This window comes from Bufo bufo, chromosome 6 (assembly GCF_905171765.1).
Source record: "Bufo bufo chromosome 6, aBufBuf1.1, whole genome shotgun sequence".
NCBI classification, from domain to species: Eukaryota; Metazoa; Chordata; class Amphibia; order Anura; family Bufonidae; genus Bufo; species Bufo bufo.
This window is the reverse complement of record NC_053394.1, coordinates 149831094-149853995: the sequence shown is the minus strand read 5'-3', so window position 1 is coordinate 149853995 and position 22902 is coordinate 149831094.

The window sequence follows — 22902 nt, the reverse complement described above, 5'->3', positions numbered from 1 at the left end:
TCGTGTAGCGATGATTGTTGAGCCTGGTCTTTAAATCTGTAGATGTTTCACCTACATAGAGCAACCTGCAAGGACAGGACAATATGTATACTACAAAAGAAGAATCACACGTTAGGTGGAACTTGATAGGATATGTGCAACCCGTATTGGGGTGTACAAATATCCTAGATCTACAGACATAGCGACAATTGACACAATGCAAGCACGGAAAACAACCAGTGCCCGATGGTGCCAACGTCGACTGTCTGATAGTTGTTTTGGGGCCAACATCCGCTCTCACTAACTGATCTCTAATATTTTTACATCTGCGATATGAAAACAAAGCTAATACCCTAAATTTAGGTACCGCTTTCAAACAACTGCCTAATATCGGCCAATGCCTCTTCAGAATTTTGTTGATTTCGCAGCTACACTCAGAATAAGTAGATACAAATGTAATTCTCCTTTGAACATTCCTATCTCTAGTCCCTTGAAGTATGGAATCCCTATCCATTGCCAAAACTTTGTGTTTTTGTTCACTAAGCAATTTGCTAGGGTAACCTCGCTGTCTAAATTTGGTAACCATGTCATCTATTGTCTTGTCCAAAGTGATATTATCTGTTACAATCCTCTTTGCCCTCAAGAATTGTGAGTATAGTAAATGTTTCACCATACTGTTTTTCCTTGGTTTTTCCTTGGTTTCTTGTCGTCCCTCATGTTGTTATATGAGGAGTTATTTGGTTGCCAGGTGTAAATATCACCCTTTTTATAGTCCAAGTTGGTTTACACCTGGCAACCAAATAACTCCTCATATAACATGAGCGACAACAAGAAACCAAGGAAAAACACGCAGACGCACAAAAGTGAGTCGAATGTTTTTTTAGGGAACAATTCATATCCAAAGACACCAAAAGGAAGCGAATCAGGAGGGGCGACCGTCGATACAGATGAAACCGGAAAAACCCACAATATGAAAACACGGACTCAATTGAACATAGCACCCACCACCAAGAAGAAGTAGCCGTTATCAATCTTTCTTCCAAAGTACTGACTCCTGCACAATTAACTGTCCTGTCCAAAGGATTGTCCTTTTGCCCTAATGCACAGGTAAACTGGTTGGATCTAGAGACAGATTTGAGTAATTTTTTTCGTTCCATTAAGGCAAAAGTATGGTTTGAGGGAGTGATTGGGGATAAGGTGGAGAGATCTAGTGAATTCTCCTGCAAAATGTTTTATTTATCCAACAAAAGCAGTTTCAATCCTGTGATAAGTGAACCTGCCTTTGAGGCGTACATCTCTGCCGTCAAGACTGAGATTGCTGAGCTGAGGTCTCTCCCTCGATTGGAGGGCTTCAAATACCCCAATCTCACTACGGCCGAGGCGTATGCTCTGACTGAGTTGCGGGATGACATTGATTTAACGGTGAAACCAGCCGATAAAGGCGGTACAGTTGTAGTGATGGATACTACAAAATATATCAAAGAGATCTTAAGACAATTAAGTGATGGGAATGTGTATGGTTTGGTACAACATGATCCCAAGTTTCATATTGTGTGTCAGATGCTTTGAGGACGGGTATCATAGATGAGGGACTTAGGGAATACTTGGTTGTTCCCCACCCCATCACCCTGGTGATTTATGTGTTACCTAAGGTTCACAAAACGTTGGTGGACCCACCGGGACGCCCCATCGTATCTGGCACAGATTCTGTTTTTGGACATATAGCAATTTTCCTGGACAAGGTATTATGTGACTTCTCTACAGGAGGCCAGTCTTATATTAGAGATACGTCCGATCTTTTTAACCAAATTGAATAAGGTTAACTTAGATGGGTTTGAATCAGTCACTTTGGTCTCATTTGATGTCACATCCCTATATACCTCCATTGACCATCAGAAAGGTATTGAGGCTGTGAAAAGTATGTTGGTTGTATCATCAATGACACCTGAAGCGTTTTCCTTTATTGTTTCACTTCTTAGGATAGATTTGGAACATAATTACTTCCTTTTCCAGGACACGTATTATGTCCAGAAATGCGGCGTGGCGATGGGGTCCAATGTGGCCCCCACGTACGCCAATATTTTTATGCGCCGGTTTGAGGAGGATGTCGTCTATGGCTCCCACCATGCCCAACACATTTTGGGATGGTGGCGATACATAGACGACATCTTCCTCATCTGGTCAGGGTCAGAACAATTGTTTAATTTTCACCGATATCTCAATGGTATTGACGGTGATTTTGTCACGGAACCATGAACCAGACGTACAACAAGAGATAAGTGAAAATAAGAAGGCTTTATTGAAAATAAAGCTGTAAAGCAAAAGTCCAAACGGATGGTGAAACCGAGCAGAGTCTTTGCGAAGCCAGAGGTCAGGAACCAGAAGGGTAGTCAGACAAAGCCAGGATCAGGAACCAGCAGGGTAGTCAGACGAAGCCAGGATCAGGAACCAGCAGGGTAGTCAGACGAAGCCAGGATCAGGAACCAGCAGGGTAGTCAGACGAAGCCAGGATCAGGAACCAGAAGCAGCAGCAGTCTTAGAAGCATGTGAACACAAGAGGACCAAGCAAGGAACTGAAGCCACAGACCTCCTATATATATGAGCTAGGCATCCAGCTCCTCCCAGGGGAAGGAGGAGCCGCAGGGTGGAAGGCTACAAGAAACCCAGGACCCAAGATGGCCGCCAGCACATGTCAAACGAAGGAGAGCAGCAAGCAGGTAAGACCATGACAGATTTACAGTTCACCATCACCTATTCAGATACCGCCGTACAATTTCTGGACATCAATGTATTTTTTTCTAATGGGGCTCTTATTACACAACTCTATACCAAACCAACTGATAGAAATACGATGTTGAGGTATGAGAGCTGCCATCCTCGTAGTATGGTGAAACATTTACTATACTCACAATTCTTGAGGGCAAAGAGGATTGTAACAGATAATATCACTTTGGACAAGACAATAGATGACATCATTACCAAATTTAGACAGCGAGGTTACCCTAGCAAATTGCTTACTGAACAAAAACACTAAGTTTTGGCAATGGATAGGCATTCCATACATCAAGGGACTAGAGATAGGAATGTTCAAAGCAGAATTACATTTGTATCTACTTATTCTGAGTGTAGCTGCGAAATCAACAAAATTCTGAAGAGGCATTGGCCGATATTAGGCAGTTGTTTAAAAGCGGTACCTGAATTTAGGGTATTACCTTTGTTTTCATATCGCAGATGTAAAAATATTAGTGATCAGTTAGTGAGAGCGGATGTAGGCCCCAAAACAACTATCAGACAGTCGACATTGGCACCATCGGGCACTGGTTGTTTTCCGTGCTTGCATTGTGTCAATTGTCGCTATGTCTGTAGATCTAGGATATTTGTACACCCCAATACGGGTTGCACATATCCTATCAAGTTCCACCTAACGTGTGATTCTTCTTTTGTAGTATACATATTGTCCTGTCCTTGCAGGTTGCTCTATGTAGGTGAAACATCTACAGATTTAAAGACCAGGCTCAACAATCAACGCTACACGATTAGAAAAGGGCGTACAGATTTACCGGTCCCCAGACATTTCGTGTTACATAAGCATAATGAAAAGGATCTCAGATGTTGGATTATAGATCAGATTCAAATGCCACGGAGGGGTGGAGACCGTATATCTCTACTTACAAAAAGGTAGTTATACTGGATCCAGACCTTAAAGGGTTTCTATCACTTCGTATGCCATAATTAGCTCTCAGACACTAGCGATCCGCTAGTGTCTGCTCTGGCCAACCATCCTAATATAAGAGCTTTTTGGGCAGCCGTTTTGCTAAAAAATAAACTTTTATAAATATGCTAATGAGCCTCTAGGTGCTATGGGGGCGTCATTAGCACCTAGAGGCTCCGTCTACCTTCATACACAGCCACCGCCCAGCGCGTCCCTCCAGCCCGACCATCTCCTGATGAATGCGATCCTCCGTGTGACGCAACGGACGAATTCTCGCGCATGCGCCGTGCGCGGCTGTATTCGGCGCATGCGCAGAGAATGTCTGACCGCTTCCCTGCTCAGACATCTCCACTGCGCCTGCGCCGATGACGTCATAGTGCTCCAAGGAACAGGCGCAGTGGAGATGTCTGAGCAGGGAAGCGGTCAGACATTCTCTGCGCATGCGCCGAATACAGCCGCGCACGGCGCATGCGCGAGAATTCGTCCGTTGCGTCACACGGAGGATCGCATTCATCAGGAGATGGGCGGGCTGGAGGGACGCGCTGGGCGGTGGCTGTGTATGAAGGTAGACGGAGCCTCTAGGTGCTAATGACGCCCACATAGCACCTAGAGGCTCATTAGCATATTTATAAAAGTTATTTTTTTAGCAAAACGGCTGCCCAAAAAGCTCTTATATTAGGATGGTTGGCCAGAGCAGACACTAGCGGATCGCTAGTGTCTGAGAGCTAATTATGGCATACGAAGTGATAGAAACCCTTTAAATAGCTTGCATCCTAATGGATTGAATATAGATTATAGATATGGGGGTATATATAGTATGAGTATGTGTTGGTTTGCCCTTGGTTACCCTGGTTGTACGTGAAGCGTTCCACCTGTGTTAGACAGGTTCATTGGTTAAAAAATAACGAAAAATATAAATATAACTTTTTTGTAATATAGGAATAATAAGGTGTATTATTTATGTCTATTATTCATACTTTTCTATTATTTTAGTTTTTTAGACACTTTTGCACATCTGGGGGAAGTTTTTTTTGGATTAGTAATGAGCCTAGACGTTGGATGAAGAGCCCCGAATAAAGTACAATTTTGCTACAACATCTCATCGGTTTTTAATTTCTGGTTCCTTTTGCGTGTCCCGTCTGCATTGCATGGGGGTAGTCCCCTCCTTGTTTCGATAAGACAATGTTTTGTTTAGTTCAAGTGCTTATGTTGCCAGTATGGTATTTCTTTAGAGCTTTATATATCCAATGACCAATCATGTCACAGCTGATAGAGGAGAACCCTCTTAGTCACGAGTTGGGCCAGGACGGGGACCCGTAATGTGTCTAGCACTGACGTGCTGGCAACATTGGGGCGCCGACTGGGTCTGGGTTAACCATCTTGGAAAAGATGGTCACTTTCCTAACCTGCCTGTCAGTGGAATTTATCCACAGTGACTTGTCTTATATGATGGTGACATTTTTTGGCTGCGATGATGTATTATAAAAAAGAGATCTGGCAATGCTCCCTTCTTGAATATGGCGGTGGTTACAAAGGTGACGGTGTTGCGCATGCGCCGCCTTCTCCAGCCGTCAGCTTATGGGCAGTGCTTGTGATTCACACGTGCGCCGCTTGGGTCATCGACAGACAACCCTGCGACGAGCGTGTGTCTCTTTTCGGCCCGATACTGATGACGTAATGCAGCCAGAACATGCGCAGAGGTAACCTGTATGTATTTTCACTGATTACCTTGATTGATACACTTTTATATGTGTGCTGTTCATTTTGTACCAATGCTTGAGAAAGGCTCATGTATGAGCCAAAGCGTCGCTCTTTGCCACTTCATGGGTGAATAAAACACTTTGACTTTTTGAAGAGTCCTTTGGAGTGCAGTCCGATTTTTGTTTTATACAAGTGGGTAAGAACCTATTGCCATACTTGGACCTTGCACCCTCCTTCTTTCCTTTTTTCTTTTTGGATGGTGCTGCCGGTGGTTTTTTCTATTATATATATATATATATATATATATAAATCCGGAAAAACGAGCGGCACTCCGTTGAATAAAGAATAGTGAACCTTTAATCACCCAGGTGGTGCAACGTTTTGGCTCTGCTCTTGAGCCTTTTTCAAGCATAAATACAACTCCAAATCTCAACAATATATACAGGTGAATCAATTAACTTGTGAATCATGTGATCACACTCCACCCAGTGGGTGTGAACAAATCGTGGCAGTAATACACTGAAGCAATATAAACACATATTGTTGACATATAGTGATAAGCAAGTGCAAATCAAAACACAATTGGAGGAGACATGAATCATCTATGTCATACATATTCCAGTGATCCAACATATTATCATTCTAGTGAATAAAAAGTTGTCGATCAGAAACATAAGGATCGATCGATTTATGTGCTAGACATGTCATAACTTGCAGGGGGGAGAGCAAGAAGGAGGGGTGATCCAACACACATACCGAGATCACAGGGAGAATCGCGTCCTGCCGTGTGCCCAGCCTTGTTTACAGTCCATTGCGCAGGCTCGGCACCGCACCAGTCAGGGAAGAGGAAGCGTCATCAGACTGCGTCGACGCACAATCATCACTCCAGTGTCTTCTTACACATCCGGAACGCCCCTCTCCAGGCGCATGCTCAGATGAAAAAACCTATACTCGGCGCCATCTCACTCACTGGAAAGACGCCCTCAATCGATAATATCCAGTGTAATGCATCCACATTACATCGGACATGGCATACTCAGAAGGGCAGTGGGCTCCCTCAAGACAGGGTGTCCACATGCATCGCCCGGGCGAAGAACTGTCAGACCCACGGTAACCGCGGATCATGCAGGACTGTCACCCAGGTTACTGAGCTGTCATCTCATCCGAGAGGGATCTCCTCTTATGGGTATACAGATGCCACTGGGTGTATCTAACATATGAAAAATAATGCAAAGTTGTGCCGCCTGGGTTGTTATATCAAAATCATCCCATGGTGCTAGCCAAACCAGACAGAAATAAAGTATATGTATAATAAAACAAAAAATGGGCAATAAAGACCTATAAAACGGCCCTCTCCTGTGCGGTATGTTGTGATCACTCTATCCGAACCTGCCATTCCTCCTGAAGTTCAGTGTACGTGGTCTCTACGTGAAAAGGGAAAGAAAAATAAAATTATTATTGAAGCAAGAAAATGAAAAGATTGAGTTATATAACTCTCTTAGTGTATACCAGAGACACCGAGTTACACCCAACCCGACACGGGAGGCAAGCCAACCTCACAAAACATCCCCAAAGTTGTATTCTATATTTAACCCGTGGGGTTTCAGACTCCCCAACTTGTGGATCCAGTTGAGTTCTCTACGTTTCAGTATCCTTGACCTATCGCCACCTCGTCTAGGTTGAGGTATATGATCTACTATCCAGCACCTGAGATCACGTTCCCCATGTTTGGCCTCCGCAAAATGCTTGGATACCGGAAGATCCATACGTTTCTTCCGGATACTCAAGCGATGGTTGTTGAGGCGGGTCTTAAACTCGGTCGTTGTCTCTCCCACATATAATAAATTACATGGGCAGGATAATATGTAAACGACATAGCTGGAATCACAGGTTAAATGGAAAGAGATTCCAAAGGATTCACCATTACCAGGATGTATAAAGTTCCTCCCCTTACACATATATTTGCAATTAACGCAATTGAGGCAGGGAAAACAACCCAGGCCCAACTGCGTTAATGTGGTTTGTCTCAAAGGCCCCTTGGAGCCCAGATCGGCTTTAACCAGTTGATCTTTCAAATTTCTGGATCGGCGGTAAGAAAGAAGAGGAGGATTCTGAAATTCAGGAATTTCCTTGAAGCAGGAGCCTAATAGACCCCAATGCTTCCTCAAAATCCCGTTTATCGAGGAACTGTGCTCACTATATACTGAAATAAACGGAATTCTATCAGCTTTGCGGACAGCCTTCCGTTTAGTCAGTAGTTCCGTCCTATCCAGATCATGGACTCTATTGATATGCTCCTTCAGCAACCGTTTAGGATACCCCCTGTCCTGAAATTTAAGGGCCATAGAACCCAAGGTCGCATCCAATTTAGACTCCTCTGATACTACCCGCTTAACCCTGAGGAACTGGGAGAAGGGTAAGGATTGAATCATTTTCCTTGGATGAGAGCTATTGAAACATAGGAAGGTGTTGGTGTCGGTTGGTTTGGTATATAACTCGGTGTGTAACATACCTTCTTTGAACACTACCTTAGTGTCCAAAAACTGAATCTACTAAATTGTATTTATGCTCTCAAGAGCAGAGCCGAAACGTTGCACCACCTGGGTGATTAAAGGTTCACTATTCTTTATTCAACGGAGTGCCGCTCGTTTTTCCGGATTTATACATTGGGGTAAGAAGCCTATTCCCCCTGGGACGTGCACCCTACTTTTCACATTCATTCTACCAGTGCCGCCATTTTTCTTGTACTATATATATATATATATATATATATATATATATATAACAGAGGGGGGCAAAAAAATATATACAGAGTGGGAGGGGACAAAATCAAATATATACAGAGTGAGAGGGGGCAATCATTCAACTATATACAGAGCTGGCAAAATTATATACACTGCTCAAAAAAATAAAGGGAACACAAAAATAACACATCCTAGATCTGAGTTAATTAAATATTCTTCTGAAATACTTTGTTCTTTACATAGTTGAATGTGCTGACAACAAAATCACACAAAAATTAAAGAATGGAAATCAAATTTTTCACCACATGGAGGTCTGGATTTGGAGTCACACTCAAAATTAAAGTGGAAAAACACACTACAGGCTGATCCAACTTTGATGTAATGTCCTTAAAACAAGTCAAAATGAGGCTCAGTAGTGTGTGTGGCCTCCACATGCCTGTATGACCTCCCTACAACGCCTGTGCATGCTCCTGATGAGGTGGTGGACGGTCTCCTGAGGGATCTCCTCCCAGACCTGGACTAAAGCATCTGCCAACTCCTGGACAGTCTGTGGTGCAACGTGACGTTGGTGGATAGAGCGAGACATGATGTCCCAGATGTGCTCAATTGGATTCAGGTCTGGGGAACGGGCGGGCCAGTCCATAGCATCAATGCCTTCGTCTTGCAGGAACTGCTGACACACTCCAGCCACATGAGGTCTAGCATTGTCTTGCATTAGGAGGAACCCAGGGCCAACCGCACCAGCATATGGTTTCACAAGGGGTCTGAGGATCTCATCTCGGTAGCTAATGGCAGTCAGGCTACCTCTGGCGAGCACATGGAGGGCTGTGTGGCCCTCCAAAGAAATGCCACCCCACACCATTACTGACCCAATGCCAAACCGGTCATGCTGGAGGATGTTGCAGGCAGCAGAACGTTCTCCACGGCGTCTCCAGACTCTGTCACGTCTGTCACATGTGCTCAGTGTGAACCTGCTTTCATCTGTGAAGAGCACAGGGTGCCAGTGGCGAATTTGCCAATCTTGGTGTTCTCTGGCAAATGCCAAACGTCCTGCACGGTTTTGGGCTGTAAGCACAACCCCCACCTGTGGACGTCGGGCCCTCATATCACCCTCATGGAGTCTGTTTCTGACCGTTTGAGCAGACACATGCACATTTGTGGTCTGCTGGAGGTCATTTTGCAGGGCTCTGGCAGTGCTCCTCCTGTTCCTCCTTGAACAAAGGCGGAGGTAGCGGTCCTGCTGCTGGGTTGTTGCCCTCCTACGGCCTCCTCCACGTCTCCTGATGTACTGGCCTGTCTCCTGGTAGCGCCTCCATGCTCTGGACACTACACTGACAGACACAGCAAACCTTCTTGCCACAGCTCGCATTGATGTGCCATCCTGGATAAGCTGCACTACCTGAGCCACTTGTGTGGGTTGTAGACTCCGACTCATGCTACCACTAGAGTGAAAGCACCGCCAGCATTCAAAAGTGACCCAAACATCAGCCAGGAAGCAAAGGAACTGATAAGTGGTCTGTGGCACCACCTGCAGAACCACTCCTTTATTGGGGGTGTCTTGCTAATTGCCTATAATTTCCACCTGTTGTCTATCCCATTTGCCCATCAGCATGTGAAATTGATTGTCACTCAGTGTTGCTTCCTAAGTGGACAGTTTGATTTCACAGAAGTGTGATTGACTTGGAGTTACATTGTGTTGTTTAAGTGTTCCCTTTATTTTTTTGAGCAGTGTATATATATATATATATATATATATATACAGAGTCAGGTGGCAAAATGAAATATATACAGCGTTGAAGGGGGAAAAATTCAAACCTATAATGGGGAGGGGGGCCAATCCAAAGTTTGCCCTTGGGCCACTGGCTTAGACTGCGCTAGCTGCTACATTTTAGGCACGTCTGGCTCTGACGGTGCCCAGGCGTAGACTGCTCTAAACTAGATCTGCAACCCCCTGCCTTCGGGTAGAAAGCAGGACTGGTCCACTTCTGCCCAAAGGGGGGAGAATGTAATGGTAAGTTCCATTCTGTCTAGAGATCTCTCTCTCTCTGCCAGATATACACCGCCACCTGCTGGTGAACCAGGCATATTACATGTACAAAGATGTAATTTATGTTATACTAGGGTTGCTCAACCTGCGGCCCTCCAGCTGTTGTAAAACTACAAATCCCATCATGCCCTGCTGTAGACTGATAGCTGTAGGCTGTCCGGGCATGCTGGGAGTTGTAGTTTTGCAACAGCTGGAGGGCCGCAGATTAGGCATCCCTGTGTTAGACCATTAGAGACAGTAGCAGGGTAAAGAAATGTTAATACCACTCTGGGGTGTTACACAACCCCATTCATTCCTATGGCAGCGATCTTATATGGACCAATAATTCTTGGCCCCAACTTCCAAAAAGGTACCTTAAGCTTAACCCCTTCAACCCTGGGCCTGTTTTCACCTTCCTGCCCAGGCCATTTTTTGCAAATCTGACATGTGTCACTTTATGTGGTGATAACTTTAAAACGCTTTCACTTATCCAGGCCATTCTGAGATTGTTTTTTCGTCACATACTGTACTTCATGACACTGGTAAAATGGAGTCAAAGAAATGAATTTTTATTTATAAAAAAATACCAAATTTGCCCAAAATTTAGAATAATTTGCAAATTTCTAAGTTTCAATTTCTCTACTTCTATAATACATAGTAATACCTACAAAAAATAGTTATTACTTTACATTTCCCATATGTCTACTTCATGTTTGGATCATTTTGGGAATGATATTTTATTTTTTGGGGATGTTACAAGGCTTAGAAGTTTAGAAGCAAATCTTGAAATTGTTCAGAAATTTTCAAAAACCCACTTTTCAAGGACCAGTTCAGGTCTGAAGTCACTTTGTGAGGCTTACATAATAGAAACCACCCATTCTAGAAACTACACCCCTCAAGGTATTCAAAACAAATTTTACAAACTTTGTTAACCCTTTAGGTGTTCCACAAGAATTTATGGAAAAAAGAGATACAATTTAAAAATTTCACTTTTTTGGCAGATTTTCCATTTTAATAATTTTTTTCCAGTTACAAAGCAAGGGTTAACAGCCAAACAAAACTCACTATATATGGCTCTGATTCTGTAGTTTACAGAAACACCCCATATGTGGTCGTAGACCACTGTACGGGCACACGGCAGGGCGCCGAAGGAAAGGAATGCCATACGGTTTTTGGAAGGCAGATTTTGCTGGACTGGTTTTTTGACACCATGTCCCATTTGAAGCCCCCCTGATGCACCTCTAGAGTAGAAACTCCAAAAAAGTTACCCTATTCTAGAAACTACACCCCTCAAGGTATTCAAAACTGATTTTACAAACTTTGTTAACCCTTTAGGTGTTCCACAAGAATTAATGGAAAATAGAGATACAATTTCAAAATTTCACTTTTTAGGCAGATTTTCCATTTTAATAATTTTTTTCCAGTTACAAAGCAAGGGTTAACAGCTAAACAAAACTCAATATTTATGGCTCTGATTCTGTAGTTTACAGAAACACCCCATATGTGGTCGTAAACCGCTGTACGGGCACACGGCAGGTCGCAGAAGGAAAGGAATGCCATACGGTTTTTGGAAGGCAGATTAAGGGCTCTTTCACACCTGCGTTATTGTCTTCCGGCATAGAGTTCCGTCGTCGGGGCTCTATGCCGGAAGAATCCTGATCAGGATTATCCTAATGCATTCTGAATGGAGAGAAATCCGTTCAGGATGCATCAGGATGTCTTCAGTTCCGGAACGGAACGTTTTTTGGCCGGAGAAAATACCGCAGCATGCTGCGCTTTTTGCTCCGGCCAAAAATCCGGAACACTTGCCGCAAGGCCGGATCCGGAATTAATGCCCATTGAAAGGCATTGATCCGGATCCGGCCTTAAGCTAAACGTAGTTTCGGCGCATTGCCGCATCCGACATTTAGCTTTTTCAGAGTGGTTACCATGGCTGCCGGGACGCTAAAGTCCTGGCAGCCATGGTAAAGTGTAGTGGGGAGCGGGGAGCAGTGTACTTACCGTCCGTGCGGCTCCCCGGGCGCTCCAGAGTGACGTCAGGGCGCCCCAAGCTCATGGATCATGTGATCACATGGATCACGTCATCCATGCGCATGGGGCGCTCTGACGTCATTCTGGAGCGCCCGGGGAGCCGCACGGACGGTAAGTATACCGCTCCACCGCTCCCCACTACTACTATGGCAACCAGGACTTTTATAGCGTCCTGGGTGCCATAGTAACACTGAACGCATTTGGAAGACGGTTCCGTCTTCAAATGCTTTCAGTACACTTGCGTTTTTCCGGATCCGGAGTGTAATTCCGGCAAGTGGAGTACACGCCGGATCCGGACAACGCAAGTGTGAAAGAGGCCTAGCTGGACTGGTTTTTTGACACCATGTCCCATTTGAAGCCCCCCCTGACAGGGCCGCCATCAGAAATTTTGGGGCTCCTAACACAGCTCAAGTCCTGGGCCCCCCCCCCCGCCCCTAGGTCGAAAGCTAATTTTGCCGCCCCCCTTGACTCGGCCCATTGACCACACCCTTTCGCCTGCCCCTTTTCGTCTGCCACCTATTTAATGATTGTTTTATGATACATTTTACTTGACCAGCTAATTTTAAATATTCTAGTTATTCTTGGTGGTCATCTGTGCCATTTTGGCCTCAAAACATTACATGGCCCCCTACACTACATTACATTATTGCCAACTGTAAGTTTTTTACCTTGACTTGTGGTGGCCTAGGTGTGTTTATCAGCAGGTCTGCTCCAGTCACTGTTATGGGGGATCTGTGGATGACACACTGTTATGGTGGATCTGTGGATCACACACTGTTATGGTGGATCTGTGGATGACACACTGTTATGGTGGATCTGTGGATGACACACTGTTATGGTGGATCTGTGGATGACACACTTTTATGGTGGATCTGTGGATGACACACTGTTATGGTGGATCTGTGGATGACACTGTTATGGTGGATCTGTGGATGACACACTGTTATGGTGGATCTGTGGATGACACACTGTTATGGTGGATCTGTGGATGACACACTGTTATGGTGGATCTGTGGATGACACACTGTTATGGTGGATCTGTGGATGACACACTGTTATGGTGGATCTGTGGATGACACTGTTATGGGGGATCTGTGGATGGCACATACAGTATATAGCATCTTATGCTATGTGTCATCCACAGATCCCCCTCCATAACAGTGTTCTGTGGATGACACTGTTATGGGGATCTGTAAATGGCACTGTTATGGGGGGATCTGTGGATGACACTTATGGGGGGGATCTGTGGATGACACTGTTATGAAGGGGGATCTGTGGATGACACTGTTATGGAGGGGGATCTGTGGATGACACTGTTATGGAGGGGGGTCTGTGGATGACACTGTTATGGAGGGGGATCTGTGGATGACACTGTTATGGAGGGGGATCTGTGGATGACACTGTTATGGAGGGGGGTCTGTGGATGACACTGTTATGGAGGAGGATCTGTGGATGACACTGTTATGGAGGGGATTTGTGGATGACACTGTTATGGAGGGGGATCTGTGGATGACACTGTTATGGAGGGGGATCTGTGGATGACACTGTTATGGAGGGGGATTTGTGGATGACACTGTTATGGAGGGGGATCTGTGGATGACACTGTTATGGAGGGGGATCTGTGGATGACACTGTTATGGAGGGGGATCTGTGGATGACACTGTTATGGAGGGGGATCTGTGGATGACACTGTTATGGAGGGGGATCTGTGGATGACACTGTTATGGAGGGGGATCTGTGGATGACACTGTTATGGAGGGGGATCTGTGGATGACACTGTTATTGAGGGGGATCTGTGGATGACACTGTTATGGAGAGGGATCTGTGGATGACACTGTTATGGAGGGGGATCTGTGGATGACACTGTTATGGAGGGGGGTCTTTGGATGACACACTGTTATGGTGGATCTGTGGATGACACACTGTTATGGTGGATCTGTGGATGACACACTTTTATGGTGGATCTGTGGATGACACACTGTTATGGTGGATCTGTGGATGACACTGTTATGGTGGATCTGTGGATGACACACTGTTATGGTGGATCTGTGGATGACACACTGTTATGGTGGATCTGTGGATGACACACTGTTATGGTGGATCTGTGGATGACACACTGTTATGGTGGATCTGTGGATGACACACTGTTATGGTGGATCTGTGGATGACACTCTGTTATGGTGGATCTGTGGATGACACTGTTATGGGGGATCTGTGGATGGCACATACAGTATATAGCATCTTATGCTATGTGTCATCCACAGATCCCCCTCCATAACAGTGTTCTGTGGATGACACTGTTATGGGGGATCTGTAAATGGCACTGTTATGGGGGGATCTGTGGATGACACTTATGGGGGGGATCTGTGGATGACACTGTTATGAAGGGGGATCTGTGGATGACACTGTTATGGAGGGGGATCTGTGGATGACACTGTTATGGAGGGGGGTCTGTGGATGACACTGTTATGGGGGATCTGTGGATGACACTGTTATGGAGGGGGATCTGTGGATGACACTGTTATGGAGGGGGGTCTGTGGATGACACTGTTATGGGGGATCTGTGGATGACACTGTTATGGAGGGGGATCTGTGGATGACACTGTTATGGAGGGGGATCTGTGGATGACACTGTTATGGAGAGGGATCTGTGGATGACACTGTTATGGAGGAGGATCTGTGGATGACACTGTTATGGAGGGGGGTCTGTGGATGACACTGTTATGGAGGGGGATCTGTGGATGACACTGTTATGGAGGGGGATCTGTGGATGACACTGTTATGGAGGGGGGTCTGTGGATGACACTGTTATGGAGGGGGATCTGTGGATGACACTGTTATGGAGGGGGATCTGTGGATGACACTGTTATGGAGGGGGATCTGTGGATGACACTGTTATGGGGGGGGATCTGTGGATGACACTGTTATGGAGGGGGATCTGTGGATGACACTGTTATGGAGGGGGATCTGTGGATGACACTGTTATGGAGGGGGATCTGTGGATGACACTGTTATGGAGGGGGATCTGTGGATGACACTTATGGAGGGGGATCTGTGGATGACACTGTTATGGAGGGGGATCTGTGGATGACACTGTTATGGAGGGGGATCTGTGGATGACACTGTTATGGAGGGGGATCTGTGGATGACACTGTTATGGAGGGGGATCTGTGGATGACACTGTTATGGAGGGGAATCTGTGGATGACACTGTTATGGAGGGGAATCTGTGGATGACACTGTTATGGAGGGGGATCTGTGGATGACACTGTTATGGAGGGGATCTGTGGATGACACTGTTATGGAGGGGGATCTGTGGATGACACTGTTATGGGAGGGATCTGTGGATGACACTTATGGAGGGGGATCTGTGGATGACACTGTTATGGAGGGGGATCTGTGGATGACACTGTTATGGAGGGGGATCTGTGGATGACACTGTTATGGAGGGGGATCTGTGGATGACACTGTTATGGAGGGGGATCTGTGGATGACACTGTTATGGAGGGGGATCTGTGGATGACACTGTTATGGAGGGGGATCTGTGGATGACACTGTTATGGAGGGGGCTCTGTGGATGACACTGTTATGGAGGGGGATCTGTGGATGACACTGTTATGGAGGGGGGTCTGTGGATGACACTGTTATGGAGGAGGATCTGTGGATGACACTGTTATGGAGGGGATCTGTGGATGACACTGTAATGGGGGGGAATCTGTGGATGACACTAATGGGGGGTCTGTGGATGACACTGTTATGGAGGGAGATTTGTGGATGACACTGTTATGGAGGGGGATCTGTGGATGACACTGTTATGGAGGGGGATCTGTGGATGACACTGTTATGGAGGGGGATCTGTGGATGACACTGTTATGGAGGGGGATCTGTGGATGACACTGTTATGGAGGGGGATCTGTGGATGACACTGTTATGGAGAGGGATCTGTGGATGACACTGTTATGGAGGGGGATCTGTGGATGACACTGTTATGGAGGGGGGTCTTTGGATGACACTGTTATGGAGGGGGATCTGTGGATGACACTGTTATGGAGGGGGATCTGTGGATGACACTGTTATGGAGGGGGATCTGTGGATGACACTGTTATGGGGGGGATCTGTGGATGACACTGTTATGGAGGGGGATCTGTGGATGACACTGTTATGGAGGGGGATCTGTGGATGACACTGTTATGGAGGGGGATCTGTGGATGACACTGTTATGGAGGGGAATCTGTGGATGACACTGTTATGGAGGGGAATCTGTGGATGACACTGTTATGGAGGGGGATCTGTGGATCACACTGTTATGGAGGGGATCTGTGGATGACACTATTATGGAGGGGGATCTGTGGATGACACTGTTATGGGAGGGATCTGTGGATGACACTTATGGAGGGGGATCTGTGGATGACACTGTTATGGAGGGGGATCTGTGGATGACACTGTTATGGAGGGGGTCTGTGGATGACACTGTTATGGAGGGGGATCTGTGGATGACACTGTTATGGAGAGGGATCTGTGGATGACACTGTTATGGAGGGGGATCTGTGGATGACACTGTTATGGAGGGGGATCTGTGGATGACACTGTTATGGGGGATCTGTGGATGACACTGTTATGGAGGGGGATCTGTGGATGACACTGTTATGGAGGGGGATCTGTGAATGACACTGTTATGGAGGGGGATCTGTGGATGACACTGTTATGGAGGGGGATCTGTGGATGACACTGTTATGGAGGAGGATCTGTGGATGACACTGTTATGGAGGGGATCTGTGGATGACACTGTAATGGGGGGATCTGTGGAGGACACTAATGGGGGGTCTGTGGATGACACTGTTATGGAGGGGGATTTGTGGATGACACTGTTATGGAGGGGGATCTGGGATCTGTGGATGACACTGTTATGGAGGGGGATCTGTGGATGACACTGTTATGGAGGGGGATCTGTGGATGACACTGTTATGGAGGGGGATCTGTGGATGACACTGTTATGGAGGGGGATCTGTGGATGACACTGTTATGGAGGGGGATCTGTGGATGACACTGTTATGGAGGGTGATCTGTGGATGACACTGTTATGGAGGGGGGTCTGTGGATGACACTGTTATGGAGGGGGATCTGTGGATGACACTGTTATGGAGGGGATCTGTGGATGACACTGTAATGGGGGGATCTGTGGATGACACTAATGGGGGGTCTGTGGATGACACTGTTATGGAGGGGGATTTGTGGATGACACTGTTATGGAGGGGGATCTGTGGATGACACTGTTATGGAGGGGGATCTGTGGATGACACTGTTATGGAGGGGGATCTGTGGATGACACTGTTATGGAGGGGGGTCTGTGGATGACACTGTTATGGAGGGGATCTGTGGATGACACTGTAATGGGGGGATCTGTGGATGACACTTATGGGGGGTCTGTGGATGACACTGTTATGGAGGGGGATCTGTGGATTACACTGTTATGGAGGGGGATCTGTGGATGACACTGTTATGGAGGGGGATCTGTGGATGACACTGTTATGGAGGGGGATCTGTGGATGACACTGTTATGGAGGGGGATCTGTGGATGACACTGTTATGGAGGGGTATCTGTGGATGACACTGTTATGGAGGGGGATCTGTGGATGACACTGTTATGGAGGGGGATCTGTGGATGACACTGTTATGGAGGGGGATCTGTGAATGACACTGTTATGGAGGGGGATCTGTGGATGACACTGTTATGGAGGGGGATCTGTGGATGACACTGTTATGGAGGGGGATCTGTGGATGACACTGTTATGGAGGGGAATCTGTGGATGACACTGTTATGGAGGGGGATCTGTGGATGACACTGTTATGGAGGGGGATCTGTGGATGACACTGTTATGGAGGGGGATCTGTGGATGACACTGTTATGGAGGGGGATCTGTGGATGACACTGTTATGGAGGGGGATCTGTGGATGGCACATACCGTATATAGCATCTTATGCTATGTGTCATCCACAGATCCCCCTCCATAACAGTGTCATCCACAGATCCCCCCCATAACAGTGCCATCCACAGACCCCCCCCATTACAGTGCCATCCACAGTCTAGATCCCCATAACTGTGCCATCCACAGTCTAGATCCCCATAACAGTGTCATCCACAGATCCCCCTCCCTATAACAGTGCCGCCATCCATAGATCCCCCTCCCCGCCGCTCACAGTAGTATACATTTATAAACTGTTATCTGTATCCTGCAGACAGTAACTTTAAATCAGCGCTCATCTCTTTACTACCTTACATTCAGCTCCCTCCACAACGTGGAGGGGTGGGATTCAAATTTTTAACAACAGGTTCCCTACTCAGCAGAGGACACGCAGCGCCAGGACACATGTTTACGTATACAGTACATACATCATATATATGCAACACACATAAATACACCATATACATTTTGGCGCGCTTTGGTTAGCTGTGCTTGCACGGTGTGCTCTCCTTCATTTTGGGGGCCCCATTCTGGATATTGGAGTGGATCCCAGAAGTGGGATCCCCATGTATCTGACATTGGTGGCATATCCTAGAGATATGCCAGCAATGTCTGAGATGGAAATACCCCTTTAATGCACCCTATCCTTTTCTCCCCCAACATCATCTGTCGATGATGATGTCCCCACAAACATTAGTCGGTTGGTCCCGTCAAAAAGGGAGGGGGCCTTTACAGCACAAGTCACAAGCGCAGACTTTAAGGGAGATTTACTAAACTAATTTGCACCCAAAAAATGGTGTACTTGCCTTGCACCACCTTAGACACTTTTTGTGCTTTGTTAGATAGGGGGATGTGGTAACGGTGAAGCGGTGTGGCCTAAAATGTGGCAATGTGCACCAAAAGCTTTGCGGAATATCAGCCAACCAATAGTTAGTGTAAAGTTAGAAAGAAGTATACTGTATGTCTTAAAGGGACACTTCCTTCAGAAAGGGTTATTTTTTAAACTCAACATTCATAGAAAACATTATGAGGGACATTTATGAAGACTGGTGATTTAGACGCTGGTCTTCGTCCCTCCTGCGGCCAAGTGTTGGCCTCTACTTAACTTAGACAGACCTTACACTTGTCTAAATCTACGCCAGCTCTCTTGCTGGTGTAGATTTAAATTATTTTCTATACCTAAAACAGGTGTAGAAAATGATAAATGAGACAGGCCTGCCAGCCCGCCCTTTTCCCTGCCCATACCACACCCCTTTTTTAGACCTGGCGTGAGCAGCGAAAAAGGGGAAAAACTTGCGCCTCAATCTTTGCCACAATCGGCAACAGATATATACCAAAAAGTGGCGTATGTCTGTTCGTAAATGACCCCTATGTTTTTTAGAATATTTGGCAATTTTATTTTCATGTACTATGTATTCGACAATACATAAATATTGTCCTTCTGTTGCAGTCACCACAAATGATAAGACCTCCTATATAGTTAATCTATTGTTTACTGCTGCTGTGAGGGAAGGGGTTATTTGCAAGTTAAACGGTTTCTGTCATCAGAAAAATCGTTATGTAGCTGGCTCGGCTGACCTTAGCGATGTGCTAATGTCAGCAGTACATAACTGTATGACTTGTATCTCCCTGCCTGCCGCCGTTCGCGCTAGATAATGATTTTTATAATATGCAAATGAGCCTCTAGGTGCTAGTGGGGCGTTGCTGCAGCACCCAGAGGCTCCGTCCTCTCACCGTTTGGCACACACGCCCTTGTAAAGGTGATTGACATCCTCGGTCGCCTCTGTGCCCCGCAAATACCGTGCCTGCGCCGTCCATTTTAGTATTAGGCGCAGGCACAGTGAGTGAAGGACGGCAGCAGGCAAGCGTCCTTCACTCACTGCGCCTGCGCCTAATACCTCAAATGGACGGCGCAGGCGCAGGATTTGCGGGGCACAGAGGAGACCGAGAATGTCAATCATCTTTACAAGGGTGTGCCAAACGGTGAGAGGACGGAGCCTCTAGGTGCTGCAGCAACGCCCCACTAGCACCTAGAGGCTCATTTGCATATTATAAAAGTCATTAATTTGAGGGAACGGTGGCAGGCAGGGAGATATAAGTCATGCAGTTATGTACTGCTGACATTAGCACATCGCTAAGGTCAGCCAGCTACATAACGATTTTTCTGATGACAGAAACCCTTTACAGGGGTTATCTAATTTCAAGAACCCCACCCCCCCCCCCCCCCCACACACACACATGTGCCGGGCCCCTCACCGGCAGGCGGGGACGTGGACTAGCCTCCCTAGCGTCAACTGCGATGCTAGGGAGGCTCGTCCCCGTTCCCGTCTGCCATTGGCTGCTCCCCCCGACACCGGATGTTTTCACCCATGTGCAGGGAGAAGCAGCAGCGGCGATGCGGGGACCAGGAGCGGTGCGGGGAGCAGGGTAAGTATATTACCGGTTAGGGGCCCGGCACATGTGGGGGGGTTCTTGAAATTGGATAACCCCTTTAATCCTCTCTAGTAATGTGGACAGTGCGGGAAGGCGTGTGTATCCCACCCAGATACCTCAGCTGGGTGAGATAACTAAAATCCGGAAAGCTGCAGTGGTCTCAGCAAAGTATAGTTTGCTGAGGCAGTTTTGTATACATTTTCTTCTGGGCTGGATTTTACTTGGATTGGCGGATAGGTTTGGTAGTGGGATATGCTAGTCCACACCCTTCCGGCACAGGTATTCCCTTTCACCTGAGGTGATTGCAGGTGAGGCCTTCTCTAATCAAGGAGGCATGAGGCATAGGCCTCATGCACACAAACATATTTTGTTTCCGTGTACGTTCCTTTTTTTTTTTGCGGATAGGATGCGGACCCATTCATTTCAATGTGTGCTACCACCATCTGTATGTCCGTTCCGTAGCCCCGCGAAAAAAAAATAGAACATGTCCTATTCTTGTCCGTTTTAGACATTGTTACAATGGATCCGCAAAAAAAAAACAAAAAAACGGATGGCATATGGACCGCAAAACACATACGGTTGTGTGCATGTAGCCTTAGTCAGGGGGCAGGAAAGGCTCAGGAGGCCTGAGAGTGAGAGAGAAAGGCTGAGGAAGCCTGAGATTGGGAGACCTAGCGACGCCTGCGGAGAGAGGGTCGCGCGGCCAGTCAGGCGGACTTCTGGGTCACAACCCCCCAAAGGTACTGCTGTTGTTGTAGTCACAGCCTGGAGGCTGCTGGACTGCTTGGGCTGAGAAAGCCGCATCTGATCAGTGAACTGTGTTCTTTAGAGGTGAGTGAGGGAATCAATTATATATTAGGTAGTGCCTAGACGGGCAGGAGTTATTTTGGTTGCTGTATTGGGCTAAAGTGCTAGAAAATAAAGCATCGTTTGGACTTCAATCCGGTTGTCTGTGAGAAATCTGTGATTGAGACCCCCTGAGAGGGAGTGATCCCTTACACCTCATTATTAATAGTAGAGATGTGATGACAGCTCTATTGTTCTCTTGATAGGCCTAGACAAAGATGCCCACAAAGGAGCATTATATCATGACAAATGTTTTAACAATAAATAAGTACTCCCACAATTTTTTTTATTCTCTATTAGAAAGGTACACGATGTAAAATGTAGTCAATGTAATTTTCTTATCAGTAACTGTATTTGTGAGTTATAACCTCTCTTCTGATCCTCAGCTGTGTCATGTGACCAGCACTCTTACTGTCCAAATAACACAGGAAGCCAGTTTCTCTCTGTATTACTATGGGAGCCTCAATGGCAGTCTTATAGGAATGAATAGAGAAGTAACTGACCTCCTGTCCCTGTGTTAGTTGGAGAGTCAGAGTGCTGGTCACATGACACAGCTGAAGATCAGAAGGGATTGGGTAACTCACAAATACAGTCACCGGTAAGATTAGCTTCACTATAGTTTACATCATATACCTTTCTAACAGGTAAGAGAATAAAAAAAATTCTGGGAGTGCTTCTTTAAGCCATGCCTCTAACTCCACCAATCTATACACACACATGGCGGACAGAAAAACGCTGCTTGCAGCGTTATTTTGTCCAGCATGGGGACGCAACCAAACGGAACGGAACGCATTCTGGTGCACTCGTTTCATTCAGTTCAACTTTGTCCCCATTGACAATGAATGGGGACAAAACTGAAGCGTTTTCCTCTGCTATTGAGACCCTATGACGGATCTCAATAGCGGAAAGGGAAAAAGCAGATGTGAAAGTAGCCTTATCTGTCTGGCCTAATGCTACTTTCACACTTCTGCTAGTAGTTCTGACAGAAGCACTCTAGATCTGGCATTGCCGGATGTTACTAGGATGCCCGGCCGGCTCCATTGACTATCAGCCGCGTTTTTTGTCAGGCCAAATCCCAGCATATTTGTCGGGTAGCGGCTGGAACGCCGCCCGACTATTCAAAGAGCTCCGGCAGCGTCTTCTATGATAGAACTAAAAACGGAATTGTGAAATTAGCCTAAGGCCTCATGCACACGACCGTTGTTTTGGTCCGCATCCCAGCCGCAGTTTTGGCAGCTCGGATGCGGACCCATTCACTTCAATGGGGCCGCAAAAGATGCGGACAACACTCCGTGTGCTGTCCACATCCATTCCTCCGTTCCATGGTCCGATAAAAAAAATATAACCTGTCCTATTCTTGTCCGCGCTTTGCAGACAAGAATAGGCAATTATATTAAAGGCTGTCCGGGCCGTTCCAAAAAATGGCGGAACGCACACGGACACCATCAGTGTTTCGTGGATCTGCGAT